Source organism: Felis catus, chromosome B3 (genome assembly GCF_018350175.1).
Source record: "Felis catus isolate Fca126 chromosome B3, F.catus_Fca126_mat1.0, whole genome shotgun sequence".
Taxonomy (NCBI): domain Eukaryota; kingdom Metazoa; phylum Chordata; class Mammalia; order Carnivora; family Felidae; genus Felis; species Felis catus.
This window is the reverse complement of record NC_058373.1, coordinates 111,186,269-111,200,660: the sequence shown is the minus strand read 5'-3', so window position 1 is coordinate 111,200,660 and position 14,392 is coordinate 111,186,269. Positions and strand designations below refer to the sequence as shown.

General features: G+C 46.7%; 1 long non-coding RNA gene across 2 annotated transcripts; it reads left to right on the top strand.

Moving 5' to 3' along the window:
• The first annotated feature begins 2,921 nt into the window (after positions 1 to 2,921).
• Positions 2,922 to 14,186, top strand: LOC109500877. Of its 2 annotated transcripts, none has more exons than XR_006600131.1 (3): positions 2,922 to 3,204; positions 5,802 to 5,860; positions 14,093 to 14,186. It is a non-coding gene; the product is annotated as an uncharacterized LOC109500877 (long non-coding RNA). The 2 variants fall into 2 exon arrangements; XR_002158698.3 differs by lacking the exon at positions 14,093 to 14,186 and adding an exon at positions 13,825 to 13,937 and having other exon boundaries at positions 2,924 to 3,204.
• Positions 14,187 to 14,392: the final 206 nt, after the last annotated feature.

The following is a 14,392-nucleotide window of genomic DNA, read 5'->3' as shown; positions in this document are numbered from 1 at the left end:
CCCTGGGAGAGGAGAATTCCACCCCCCACCGCAGTCCCTTAGGCTTCTCTTGTTATATCGTCCCTAGACCATTGGGAAGGAATCAAGACATTACTTTATTCGATCAGGATCATTTATAAATAGCAGAACCACTTTCTGCTTCACTGCAGCTCATGATATTGAGATGAGTGAATTAAAGTAAACGGCTATTAGAGAAAGTAGGGGAGTGAATTTTAATGTAACGTATGGCAGACCTTCCTTCGGAATCTTTGCATATTGTAACCATTGTGTAGGCAACGGGGTAAGCACTTTGGAGCTTGTATACCTGGTCCTCGCACCTGGATACAAGGCTCTGGATGGGCCAGACCAAATGCAGGCGGATGGGGCACTGGCCTCACGTCCCTCCCCACCTCACCACCTTCTGAGCCTGAAGTTAGCAGGTTTCCTGCTGAGTCCTGAGTTTCATCTGTGGCTCCAGAGAAAGAAAGTGCCCCCTTCTGCAGAGAAATGTTTTGTCTCTGATAGAAGAGGCCCTTTCACCAGGTGCCAGGGTGTCTGGAAAAAGTCTAGGGAAAAAGAGGAAAGAGGTGTGTGTGTGTGTGTGTGTGTGTGTGTGTGTGTGAGAGAGAGAGAGAGAGAGAGAGAGAGAGAGAGAAAGAGAGAGACAGAGACAGAGAGAGACAGAGAGACAGAGACAGAAACAGAAACAGAGACAGAGATTGGAAGGGACGGAGGGATTGAGAAAGAACATGAACTCAGTCCTGGGCTTTCTTACAGTGTTGGCTCTCTGCCCTCACTGAGCTGGGTCAGTACATCCTGCTGAGAACATGCCCTCCCTTCCCTCAGAAACCTAAAAGGACACTTTGACTTCATTCACCGGTCTGATTTGGACATTGCAACAAATACGTTTATCCCAGCTTTCTGTTTGGCCTTTGGTGACACCCTTGAGGGGGTAGCTGCGTCTTTTCGCTCTCACACCGCCCCCCCCCCCCCCCCCCCCCCGCCTCCTGCATTAAGGTTGGATTCTCTTGCTTAACGCAGAGAGCCAGAGAGCTGTGAGGACCTAAATACTAAGGTGTAGCATCAGAGTGAGGGAAAGAAACGAGTGGGAAGAAAATTCACTCAAAAGGACTTTGCGTATGCAGATGGGGCTATTTTTTTTAAACTTTATTTTGAATTCGTTTCAGGCTACGGAAAAGCACAAATTTTTTTTTTTTTTTACAGAAAACTACAACAAGTGCAAAGAATTCCTGTATACTCTTCATCTCATTTGCTTATCACTTTCTCTCTTTATATACTTTTTTCTGAACTGGTTGCAAATAACTTGAAGATATGATGCTCCTTTATCCCTAAATACTTAAGCATGCATTTCTAAAAAAAAAAAAAAAAAAAAAAAAAAAAAAGAAGACATTTTCTTTCCTAACCCCAATACATTATCAAAATCAGGAAAATAATATTGATGTAATACTATTATCTAAACTACATATCTTTTTCAAATGTTGTCAGTTCTTCTCACAATGTTCTTTATAGCAAAAGAGAAAATCGTTTTGCTCCAGAAGCCAATCCAAGATTACCCATTATCATGTCTCTTTAGGTTCCTTCAGTTAGGATACTTCCTCAGTCTTTGTCATTCGCGACGCTGATATTTTGAAGAATCTAAGCCATTTATTGAATAGATTGTCCCTCATTTGGAGACTGTCTGATGTTTCCTCACAATAAGATTCGGGTTGTACATGTTTGGCAGGAATACCACAGAGGTGATATTATGTCCTCCTTAGCACGTCACATCAGGAGATACAGGATATTGATCTGTCCCCTTGTGATGTTAACTTTGATACCTGATTCGGGCGGGGTCTGCCAACCCTCTCCACTCTCAAGCTATTATTTTTCCCTTTGAAATCAACAAGCATTTTATAAGGAGACACTTTGAGATTGTATAAATATACTGTTTCTCATCAAACTTTGACCCTCTATACATCCATTGCCAGTTCTTGCCTGAATCAATTATTGCTACGAAAGTTGCCAAATGAGAATTTTCTAACACTGTTATTTCGTCCATGCTTAGTAGTTGAAATTTTACCATACGAAAGGGCTTTTTCTTTTCCACCATTTATGTGTTCATTTATATCAGTATGGACGTATATTTCTTATTTTATTCCATAGATTTTAAACCACTACTACTTTTTTTTTCAAAGTTCAAATGGTCCCAGATTTGGCCAGTGGGAGCTCCTTCCAGCTGTCTCCTTTTGTCCTTGTGACATGTCCAGGCAGGGCTATTTTTGAGGGCAGATGCTCCAGAACTCTGGCCCAAAATATTTCTCTAAATTGTGGAAGTTTAAGTCACACACAAGAATGTCATTTTTTAATATTATGATAAAACACACAGTATATGCCAGTGACGTTTCGAGTTCCAATGGAGTAACAAAAGGCTTATGAACATACATTTCCTTGTCTTTCTATACACCAGACTCATTTTGTAAGTCAAGGCTTGACTCCTTCTCCCACCTCCTGGTCTCAATGTGAGGCCAGTCCACTTCACAATAAACCCACTAAGGAAATAGAGGAGACAGAAGAGTCAGGGAGGTGGAGAGAAACAGGAGAGGAGAGGAGAGGAGAGGAGAGGAGAGGAGAGGAGAGGAGAGGAGAGAGGAAAGCCTCTTTTCTCGTCATCCTTGAGAGTGGTGTGGCACCTGCAACTTCCTCATGTCCCCTTGCACACTGACCCCTCTAGGGAGCAACCCTCTGCTGTCACAGGCATTAGTGTGGACAGAAGGCAGGACATTTCGTCAGAGGTCAGAACAGTCACCTTCATCTCAGAAAACAGCCTGGGAGACAACACGGGCTGTGTGGAAGGAACTCAGGTCTCCTCACCACAGCAACACCCCTGGAAGGGATGGAAAGAAAGGAGAGAAAACCCTGGGTTTGTGATGTCCCCTCCCTCTCCTCACTGGGTCTCGCACCACAGGCTGGAGGAGCTTCCGGCAGAATTGAGTGCTGGGGAAAGCCTGTGATAAATCAGCTCTGTCTTCACTAGCCAGGGGGTTGCTATGGCAATAGGAATACACTGTGGGTTTTAAGAGATGTAATTTTCTGTGATTCACTGTATATTTTTAGCCATTTTTCTTCCTGTATTGTCTCCCTGTGGCAATTGCCTATTAATGCTGGCCTGCACCAAGATTGGACTAAACGGTCCATTCTCAGAAGTGATGAAAGCCCTGGAGATCAGTAAGTACAGGAGGGTTATGGCCCGTGGATTTAAGGGTAACCTGGGGAAACAACCGGCTTGGTCAGGACACGGATTAATTAGCTTGGGCCATGCCGCATCTAAGGAAGAGTAAAGGAGAATGAAAAGCCCCAGAAATATGGTGCCGGGTTGCTTGGAATGGGAAACTGAGTCACGCTCCCCACTGCAGTCAGGGTGCTCACACGGTGTCAGGGACAGTTCCCTAGCAGCAGAAAACCCCCTGAGCGAGGGAAACTAGGACCCAGGTTTCTGAGCAAGGAACTCTAAAAGCATACTGACCTCCTGTTGATTTGTCATTCTTTCCTTTTCTTTCATCCCTTCTGCTTTCCTTCCTTCCTTTAATTTTGTCATCTTTTTGCCTTAAAATTTGGTGGAGGGACCGAGCGGAGGTGAACATTCAGTCAGTCCACTTGGCTCTTGGTGAATAGTTGTCTCGGGAGCCTTTCCATCTGGAGCAGCAGAAAACCCAACCTAAACTGTTAAGCACAAAGAGAACTTACTTTCTCTCATAACTGAAAAGTCCAAGGGCTGGTCTCAGGCACAGCTGTTCACGGAGGCCAGTGACATCATCAACATCTGGGCTCTGTGTCACACCAAGTTCTACTGATGTCTTGGCATTTGGGCTGTCATAACATAAAACTCAGCTAATGGAGGCTTCCGTGAAGTGCGGTTTATTTTTCTCACGTAAGAAGTCCAGGGAGAGGGGTTTTCTCCCCCGCGTATAACAGGTAGCCCAGGATAGCCACCCATGACATTACTATGCAGCAGCTCATTAATCTTACCAAGAACCCAACCTCTTTCTTCATTTCAATTCCACCATCGTTAAGGTCACAGGAGGACTGCTCTGGCTGCAGGCATTCAAGGCAGAAAGAAGTAGCTGTATCTGATTCTTTTATCTAGAAAAGCAAATCTTTCCCCAGAGCCCCCAGTCGATCTCTGCTTCCAGCTGATTTGACACATCAGTACCACCAGAAGGCTAGGAAAGCCTATTTTTAGTTTTTCCTGGCCCCTAGAGTAGAGGCCATTTTTTGTTTGTTTGTATGTCAAAGAGAAGCCGTACCCAGGAATGGGGGATGGGTCAGCCCCTTCACCAGAGGGTCTGCTTTGTTACTCCATTGTTGTCCTTTCCCAGCTGGGAGGGGAGAACAGAAGAGCAGGACAAGAAGCTTCCTTCTAAGGCTGTGATACAGAAGTTTCGCTCATCATCTCTTCTGCTCCCGTCCCATTGGCCACAGTCTAGTTACGTGGTCACAACTAGCTGCAAGGGAACTTGGGAAATGTACAGTTTGCATAGCCATGTGCCCAGCCAAAACGTGGGGAGTTCTGTTACTAAAATGACTAAGGGGAGGAGTATGGCAGGACAATTAGCAACCTCCTCCAGCACAGTTATTAGAGAAAGGATGTGAATGGGTGTTGGGTTAGCCAGCCAACCTCTTCTGCATCGGCCTCATTCTCAGAGAGGCTTACCTTTGTGGAGATTAAGACAACTTCAGCAAACCAGCCTCACACCCTCCAAGTCCCTTAGTGAAAGAGCCCGACGTCTTTGCAGTTGCCCCAGTCTCATTACATCGGATTGGATCTTCTGCCCATCCTTGAACCCTGGGGATGCAATGCAATGCTCTGATCTGTCATACCAGAGTCACTTGCTCCACCAAATCACAAGACCTTTCTGAGCCTCAGTTTGCTCATCTGTACAACAGGCATAACAATAGAAGCTACCTCACGGGGTCGGTGGGAGAGTGCCTCCAGTGGCCACTGTCCATAAATGCATCCTCCCTTGACCCTATGACCAGACTCACCTTAACAATGTCATTTTAGAAGATACAACTGCTACAAAGCAAAGGAAAGCAAAGGCTGTTGGGTGGCTGGCCTGCATTTCATCTCCTAGTACGTCCCAAAGTAAAAATATCTATCCAGCACTTGCGAGGTGTTCAGCACTGTGTTGAGCACTTTCCTAAATTCCATCATAATCCTCAGAGTAGCTCCATGGGAGAGACACTTTCACTATTTTCACTGAACAGGTGAAGAAGTTCCGGTCCTTGCCCTGAGGTCACAGTCAGTGCAGTGATGGAACCACACACCTAGGACTAACTGAAACCCCACGCTCTGCTCCCTCTTCTTGTGTAGAAACATGTAATATCACACATTTATGGAATCGCGGGAATCTGGCCGGCTGTGGCAGCCATGAGAGAGCACAGCTTAGGTCTCCCTTGGAGAGAGGACGTGCTACAAGGGTGTGGTGAGCTAACAACTGCCAGCCATGGTGCCTTGGGGATCCCACTGAGGCCTTGCTCTCCCCGAGCACAGCAGCAGTCCAAGAGCCCAGCCAGGCCTGCCCAGTGGGGACTCCTAGGCTCTTGGGCTTCCCAGCTGCCTGGCCATAACTTTCTTGGAGCTGTGCTTTCTTCCCACCCAAGCCTCTTTCATGTCCTCTCTCCTCTGGTGAGTGTGAGGCCTGCATGGCTGCCTGAAGGCTCTCTTTACCTAGCCCTCCTCCCTCACCCTTCAGCCTTCTCAGGTGTTCTTCCAGGTACGTGTATTACATACGTACTTTCACCTCGGCATCTCTTTCTCAAAGGACCTGAAATGACACACTTCTTGGACCCGCCTTGACTCACCGCATGGGCTACGCCGCAGGTATGTATGTTTCCGAAGGTTCTTGAATGTTTAAGAACAAATGAGCAAGGAAAACACTAACTCCGATTGTGGGGGTGGGGAGATCTAATGTAGACCAATTAGGAGGCTTCTGGCCTGGCACTTAGAGAGCGGGGTCTCCTTCTCCACACAAGACTCCAAATAGACGGGAGAATGGCACTGTTGGTCTTACAGGAGTGGAAACCCAGTTGCATAGTGTGTTGGAGGGAGAGAGAGTAGGAAGGGTCTGAGACTGGTCTGGAGTCACATGACAGGGTTGCAGATAGATTCCAGTCATTCTAATCCTCCATCCAGAAGCATCCAATGCTACTTACACAAGGAATTGATTCTTTACAGAAAGAGCAAAGGCAGCTACTTAACTCAGCTGAAGGGAGAAAATGATCAATTGAGCAAAATACACTGGCTTTAGACAAGGATCTCCAAACTGAAGTGGGATTACTCTTGCTGCTCCTGGGAACACTGCCCTTGGGCCACAACAACCTGTCCCACCCCCAGGATGGTGTAGGCTGAGTACTTTTTGTAAATTGTATGCAGTGATTGCTATCTGGTGGCCACAGAGCCGGATGCAGCCTACAAACATGTTTGCTTTAGTCCCCAGAGTGTTTTTTTATAAAACCTAAAATTCGTTGACAAGATTTATCGATTGGAATATTTTACATAAAAATCTGGAGGCCATGGGGCGCCTGGGTGGCTCAGTCGGTTAAGCATCCAACTTCGTCTCCGGTCATGATCTTGCGGTTCGTGAGTTCGAGCCCCGCGTGGGGCTCTGTGCTGACCTCTCAGAGCCTGGAGCCTGCTTCGGATTCTGTGTCTCCCTCTCTCTCTGGCCCTTCCCCACTTGAGCTCTGTCTCTCTCTCTCTCTCAAAAGTAAATAAACATTAAAAAAATTTTTTTTTTTTTAAATCTGGAGGCCTTGCTTTTCCTGAAAAATCAGCAAATTTAATCATACTCTGCCTGCACGTCCACTTCCTGCTTCAGACAGGATCCGAATCTCCACCGCTCCTATCTTATTACACCTGAAGTCATTTGAATTCATAAAGCCAGGCTTAAACTCCCCAGGACAGCCAACCTCCCTGATTTTGAGCCCTCGGATTCAAATCATGAGCCCTGGAGAGGATGGGCTGCAGGTAACTGTAAGCTCTTTAAGAAAAGTGAGTTACTGGGGCACCTGGGTGGCTCAGTCGGTTGAACGTCAGAATTCAGCTCAGGTCATGATCTCCCGGTTTGTTTGAGCCCCATATTGGCTCTCCTCTGTCAGCTCAGAGCCCACTTCTGATCCTCTGTCCCCCTCTCTCTGCCCCTCTCCCGCTTGCACTCTTCCAAAAATAAATACATCCTTTTTAAAAAAAAGTGAGTTACTAAGCAAAGTAATAGCATAAATAGGATTTCAAGATGGAATCCTTTAAAAAGTGGTTTTTAAAGCACTAACAGGAACGAAGAGCATTATTAGCACAGGAGGTTTGTCAGCAGTGACAGCTGGGCATGGGTAGCGGCCAGAGGCAGAGACCCTGGGTTGAGAAAGATGGGCCTTCTGTCCTGGCTTTGCCCTTACTGGTGATATGACCTTGAATGTTTCCTTCATGTTCAGATCAGGTGCCTGGTGTTGTGACAAGAACCATAAGAGCTAACAGCTGCAGAGTGCTTATTACCTACAAAGCAGCCTGTTAAGTGCTTCGTGTGCATCCCTTCATTTCATACCAAGCCCGGAGGTCAAGTACTGGTGTTATCACCAGAGCACAGGAAGGTTTTGTGACCTGTCCAAAGTCAGAGAGTCAGGAATTGCGGAAGCCAGGATCTGAAGCCCAGATGCGCTGACTCCAGAGCACACACGTGTATTTGTCTTCCACCTGCCTGGCAGGATCCTCTTGAGAATTACACAAGGTGATGTCGGCCAAGTGCTTTTTGTAAATTGTAAAGTGGCCCAGCAATGTTCACTGTGATCGCTTGAACACTACAGTTTTTCCCTCAAATTGGTGCTTTGTCTAAAAATCACAAATTTAATTTTTTAATTCATTCAAATTCACGGATTTTGATTCTTTGAAAGAGAGCGTAGAAGGAAATTGGGGCTCAAGACACATCATTAGTCCTGCAGCGCCCCCTGCTGACAAGAGTCATGAAAACTATGCAATTCTAACTGCAGGTGACATTGACCGCTCTGACCCCTTGAACAACTATTTCTGGAGCACCTTACTTTGTCCTGGGCATTGCACTAGCTGTCACATGGTCTAGACTATAGGAATGGAGGACAGGGAAGGTCCTTTTCCAGCCAAGCCTGGATTTAGATATAAGAAGATATAAGCTGATATAAGGCTTAGTTAGATACGAGCCTCTGTGACTTAAATATAGGAAAAGAAAAGCAGAGAAACCACAGGCAAGGGTGACCCCACTTCCCATCATGACATCACGGAAAGGAGACCAAAGCCAGGTGCCGTTGTCATCATCTCCTTCAAAAGAGCACAGGATACCCCAAATCATGAGGTCATGGTACTCCCGTTCATGGGCATGTGTGTAAATGTTTAACAACCAGCTCTCTGACACAGGGAAGCCATGGTCTGTAGTGTTTGCCAATTTCCATGGTGTAAATACTCCCACTATGACCAATTTCAAGCTACCAACATGATGATTCACAAGGTTCTTGAAAATTTAACAACTGGCCTTGCACGAACTGGTAGGAGCTGGCTCCAACATACCACTTCTTTTATGTCTAGAGAAAATACACCCTCTCATCTTCCTTCCCAACCAACTAGACTCCAGAATTCTTCCAGCTGGTGCACATCAATGAGCAGGGACAGATCAGCCTTCCCCCCCTAGCAAGGCTGGCCCCAAACAGAGAATGAGGGGTGCCAGCCAAGGTCCCCTCAACATCTACAGGTGGCTCCAGCCAGAAGTCCATTTCTCCTTCCATTCCATCCCTCCCTCTTTCCAGGCCTTCTCATTTCTTTTTTTTTCTCTATAACTTATTTTATATATAACAACTTTAAAATATTTATTAAGTATATAATCAGTTCAAGTCACTTCAGGGTAACAAAATGAATCAGACCTGTCAGGACTCCTACCTTCGAGGTAACAGTAGTCTGGTAGATGGATAAATGTCTACAGATTATTCAAATGCAAGATAAAAAGTGATCCATGAGTCACAACTGACAACATAAGATTTAAAAAGTGTGGTTACTAAATGCAATGTAGTATCCTGGATTGGATCCTGAGACAGAAAAGGATGTCAGTGGAAAACCCAGTGGACTCTGAATCAAGTCTGTAATTTAGTCAATAGTATTCTACCTTTGTTAATTTCTTAGTTTGGACAAATGTGCCACCGTTATTTAAGAGTTAATCTTCAAGGACACTGAGTGAGAGGCATGCAGGCATTCTCTGTAATGTCTTTGCAACTTTTCTGAAAACTGAAAATCATTTGCTTAAGAACTTGATTACAGAGTGCAGACATTTAGATAAGAAAGACCCGGGCGGAGGATGGCTATAAGGAAAACATCACGGAGCAAGCATAATTTGTATTGAGTGGATACAAAATTAACACACAAAACCAAAGAGGAGGTATATTTTAAGCAGAGTGAAAACATTTACAAAGGAAAAGAGGTATAGTTCTGACTAACTGGAAAATACCAAACAGCAATAGCTCTTCCACAAAATGGTTCTAAGGGTAGTCTAGATCCATTTCCCTGTTAGTAATTGGGGGACCAATTACTACATTTAGGTTTTGCATCATGTCCCAAATTTCTTGTCTATCACTCAACCCAGTTCTCGCAGAGACTCGGGCTTTCTCATTTCTAATCAACCAAAGAAAGAGGGACTGCCCTGAGTATCATGACCAGCCCTGAAAGAGAACATCCTTCTGACATCACCTTCCTGTCTTCGCCTCCAAATTCCCTCCCCAGAGACTGGATCCGCCTCAGCCCAGAAGCTCCCACCCCAGCAGAGGGCACCTCCTGGCTCCTGGCCGAGCCCTGGATTTTCTGGTGTGAGGAGGGTGGCCTACCCTGGACCACAAGCCACTCACTTTATTATTATTGTTTTAACGTTTACTTTTATTTTTGAGAGAGAGAGAGAGCACGCGAGCAGGGAGGGTCAGAGAGAGAGAGGGAGATACAGAATCTGAAGCAGGCTCCAGGCTCTGGGTTGTCAGCACAGAGCCTGACGGGGGGCTCGAACCCACAGACCGTGAGATCATCAACTGAGCCCAAGTCGGATGCTTAACTGACTGAGGCACCCAGGCGCCCCTGCCACTCGCTTTATATAAAGCCCAAGGAAGAAGGCCTGTCTTGGGCCCAGGAAAGGAGGAGGAATGCGTGGGTCCACGCATGGCCTCAGGGAGCAGCTCTCAAATGTCCCCAGCTAGAGAGGTAAGCCCATCTAGCTGCCAGGAGCCCCAGAGGACCCAGCTGCTGAGGGCGTGCTTTCTTCTCCTCCTCCTTCTCCTCCTTCTCCTCCTCCTCCTCCTTCTTCTTTTTAATGTTTGTTTGTTTTTGAGGGGGGAGTGGCAGAGAGAGAGAATCTCAAGCAGGCTCCACACTGTCAGCACAGAGCCCAGTGCGGGACTTGAACTCACAAACCTTGAGATCATGACCCGAGCCGAAAAGAGTTGGACGCTTAACCGATTGAACCACCCAGGCACCCCTTAAGGCATGCTTTCTACTCATCCCAGAAATAATCCTGGAGCCCACCACATAAACCCCAAAATCTCATGACCCCAGCTATCTGAACACCAGCCCCAAACCTCCACCTCCCATGAGATTAGCTGTTCCCCTTCCTTTCTCCCCCAATCTGCCCTCAATTTCTGCCTGCAGCCTCAGTCCGCCCATTCCAAGACCCTAGTATCTGAGCAGACAATAAAACCAAAGGAAGAAGACTGGCTTCCATTCTGACTCAGCCACTTGGAGTTGTATGCCCTTGAGAATGTTTCTAAACCTCTTGAGGCTTGTGTTCTAAAGCCTAAACAGAAATAGTCATCAGTGCTGTTGAGAGAACGAAATTAAAATGTGTGCGAAAAAGACTTCATAAATCAGAATGTTAGATAAATGGTTATTTTCCTGCTGCAAAGAGGTATTTACTCTGTTTTTTCTCCTTTTATTTATTTTTTTTTAATTTTTTTTTTCAACGTTTATTTATTTTTGGGACAGAGAGAGACAGAGCATGAACGGGAGAGGGGCAGAGAGAGAGGGAGACACAGAATCGGAAACAGGCTCCAGGCTCCGAGCCATCAGCCCAGAGCCCGACGTGGGGCTCGAACTCACGGACTGCGAGATCGTGACCTGGCTGAAGTCAGACGCTTAACCGACTGCGCCACCCAGGCGCCCCTGTTTTTTCTCCTTTTAAAAAGAACATGAATTCTTTGTGGACGGCTTGAAAAATACATTTGAATAAAAAAAATAAGTAAGAATCACTCAGAGTTCACCACTATGCACATTTGGTATTTTCCCCAGGTCTCCTTTTCCTATCTGTATAGCTATGCCTTGGTTACCAGAGAGGGTGGGCGCACTTATGGCTCAGGGCAGTGTCCTCCTCTCTAACCTACCCTCAGACCTGCTACAGTGTCTCTCTCCATCCTGGCCATAGGAAAGAAGGCAGACTTAGTCTCTCACTAGAAACAAGGCAGAGGGGCCTGTTAGCTCCCCAAATAAGGAGATCTTAGAAATAGAACCTGTTCTTCCCGATAGAGACCTTCAAACTTTGTACTCTGCAAACCAATTTGGAAAGATCATACGCACTTATGGATCACCTTGTTTGCCTGGCCTCCTTTACAAAATAAATTTTTAAAAGTTAAAAGACAGGGGGTGCCTGGCTGGCTCAGTTGAGTCTATCTTTGTGCATGGTGTAAGAAAGTGGTCCAGGTTCATTCTTCTGCATGTCGCTGTCCAGTTTTCCCAGCACCACTTGCTGAAGAGACTGTCTTCATTCCATTGGATAGTCTCTCCTGATTTGTCAAAGACTAGTTGGCCATACATTTGTAGGTCCATTTCTGGGTTCTCTATTCTGTTCCATTGATCTGAGCATCTGTTCTTGTCCCAGTCCCATACTCTCTCGATGATTACAGCTTTGTAGTATAGCTTGAAGTCCAGAACTGGTTTTCTTTTTCTGGGTTGCTTTGGCTATTCAGGGTCTTTTGTGGTTCCATACAAACTTTAGGATTGTTTGTTCTATCCCTGTGAAGAATGCTGGTGTTATTTTAATAGGGTAAAATAGAATGGTTTTTAAATAAAAGTGATTTGAGATGAAATAGTAAACATCTGTGCTGATAGCTCAGAGCCTGGACCCTGCTTTGGATTCTGTGTCTCCCTCTCTGTGTCCCTCCCCTGCACATGGTTTGTCTCTCTTTGTCTCTCAAAAATAAGTAAATGTTAAAAAAAATTTTTTTTAAGTTAAAGGAGGGAGGCTTTTGGCTTAGTAAGGCATCCACTGCTACAGCCGTATTATTAAACCGCTTGTGTTCAGGCCCTTTACAACGTGGAACTGCATTTGCTGTAGGAAATACTTTTGAAAACCTCACACATCTTTCGGTGGCTGGCCCATGAATCACCAGAGGAACCCATGTAGAACAAGAATGCAAATTTGCTCCTCTGGGCTCTCTCGGTATCTGACAAAATGTCATCTTTCCATCCACGTTACCGAGATTACCTCTCGCTTCTGCCCTAAAACAGGTGTTTCTTGGCTGTCAGAAACTGTCTGGGTCTCCTCTCGTCTGCAGTGACGGTGGCAGGCAGCTGGCGCCTCCTGCCTGAGCCCACCTCACCCTCACTTCTTCAGTGTTCCAGCCCAACCTAGAGACTCAGGTCTCTGAATCCCTGGGCAGGGGCAGATAGATGCTCATGGGACTTAAAGTGCATTGTTAGGAGAAGGTGTCTAGGAGCCGAGTCCCAAAAGTCACTTCTGACCAGGTGCTAGCAGAGCTTGTGGCTAAATATTTCCACTCCAGATGTTTCAGGCTAGATGGTGATGAAAACCAAGGGTGAGCCCTCTTCCCTTAACTGCGTATGACAAACAGGGGCACCTGGGTGGCTCAGTCGGTGAAGCTTCCGACTGTGGTTTAGGTCATCTTGCAGTTCATGAGTTCAGGCTCAGAGCCTGGAGCCTGCTTCGGATTCTGTATCTCTCTCTCCGCGACCCCCCCCCCCACCGGGTCCCGTCCCCCCATTCACACTTTGTCTCTCAAAAATAAATAAACATTAAAAGAAATTTTTTTTTAAAAAATTCAAAAAAATGCGTACAAGTGCAGCAGCTTCTCACCACTTCTCTCCAGATGCACTTAAGTGCAAGGGGCAGAGAGGGACACCCATTCCGTTGGTCTTCTCGCTGCGCAAGAGAAGGGTCTCAGTGACTCCTGTCTCCTAAAGGAGGGTTCAGCCCCACCCAGAGGACAAGTCCAGTCGTATTCCTTGAGAGTCCGTCATGTGTGTGGGAGGTCACTAGTGTCCACAGTAGAAAATCTGGGCTTTGGACCCAGGCTGACTTCAGCTTGAATCCCAGCTCCATCACTCCCCTGGAACTTTGGCCTCAGGCAAGTGCCTCTACCTTGAGCTTGAGGAGGGGGCTGTGTGTTCCGAGGACGTTTGTAAAAGAAAGCTTTGCAGGTGCTTAGGGAATGGTACTGAGAGACCAGGGGCTCCTGAAGCAGGGCCACACTCAAGAAAGCTGCAGCAGCGACACTCAGCTGGGCTTGGCAGAGATGGTTCTCATTGGTCTCCTACCCCCCTCGGAGGCCCTCTCTTCTCTAAACTTCCATGGTCCTGCAGCGGCCCTTCCAAACTCAGCGCCCACCAGCCAGGACCGCCCTTCCCTCAGCGTAAGCTAGGGTTCCAAGTGGCTAATGCCGAGGCCTTTTCCCATCTCTTGACCAGGATCCCCTCATCGAGTCTTCCATCTAGGTGAGGTGTTGGGCCCTCTCCGGCTTTTGACGAAGCACATCACCTTCTTGTGATATCGTCTTTCTCTGTAGGCTCATGTCCCAGCACCCAAGAGCAGCATTCTCCGATTCCAGTCCAGGGCTCCAGAACCTACTTCAAAATGGGACAGGATCCCTCCAGCTCCCCCACCATAACCATGCACACAGCCCTCCTCTTCCAGGGGCAGAAGTCAATGTAGACACAGAAAACCAATCCAAGGACAGAGACCACTGGGATAATTTCATTCTGTTTTTCAGTGGTCACCACCAGAACCCAGGATGTCCAGCTCATCCCTTATCTCCAATTCTCTTCTTTGTACAGCTCAGATGTCACCTATCAGTGAGGCTACCCCTGGAAGAGTACAGCCTCCCCACCATTTCCTCCTACCCCTACCCGGCCACACCCTATTGAATGCAGTCTACTTTTCCGCCAAGAAAAGTTTCAGAAAAGCACTTCTTCTCCCAAATTCTCTTGAGATGTGACTCAGACAATGTCACCCTGCCAACTTCTTGGAGTCCTTCCTTCAGGAAACCAGTCTTCCGGCCCCTCCCCCAGTTCTGGGAGCCAAGGAGCTCTGTTGGGTCAGTAGGATCATTGTGGGAAGCAGCCATCATCACATCC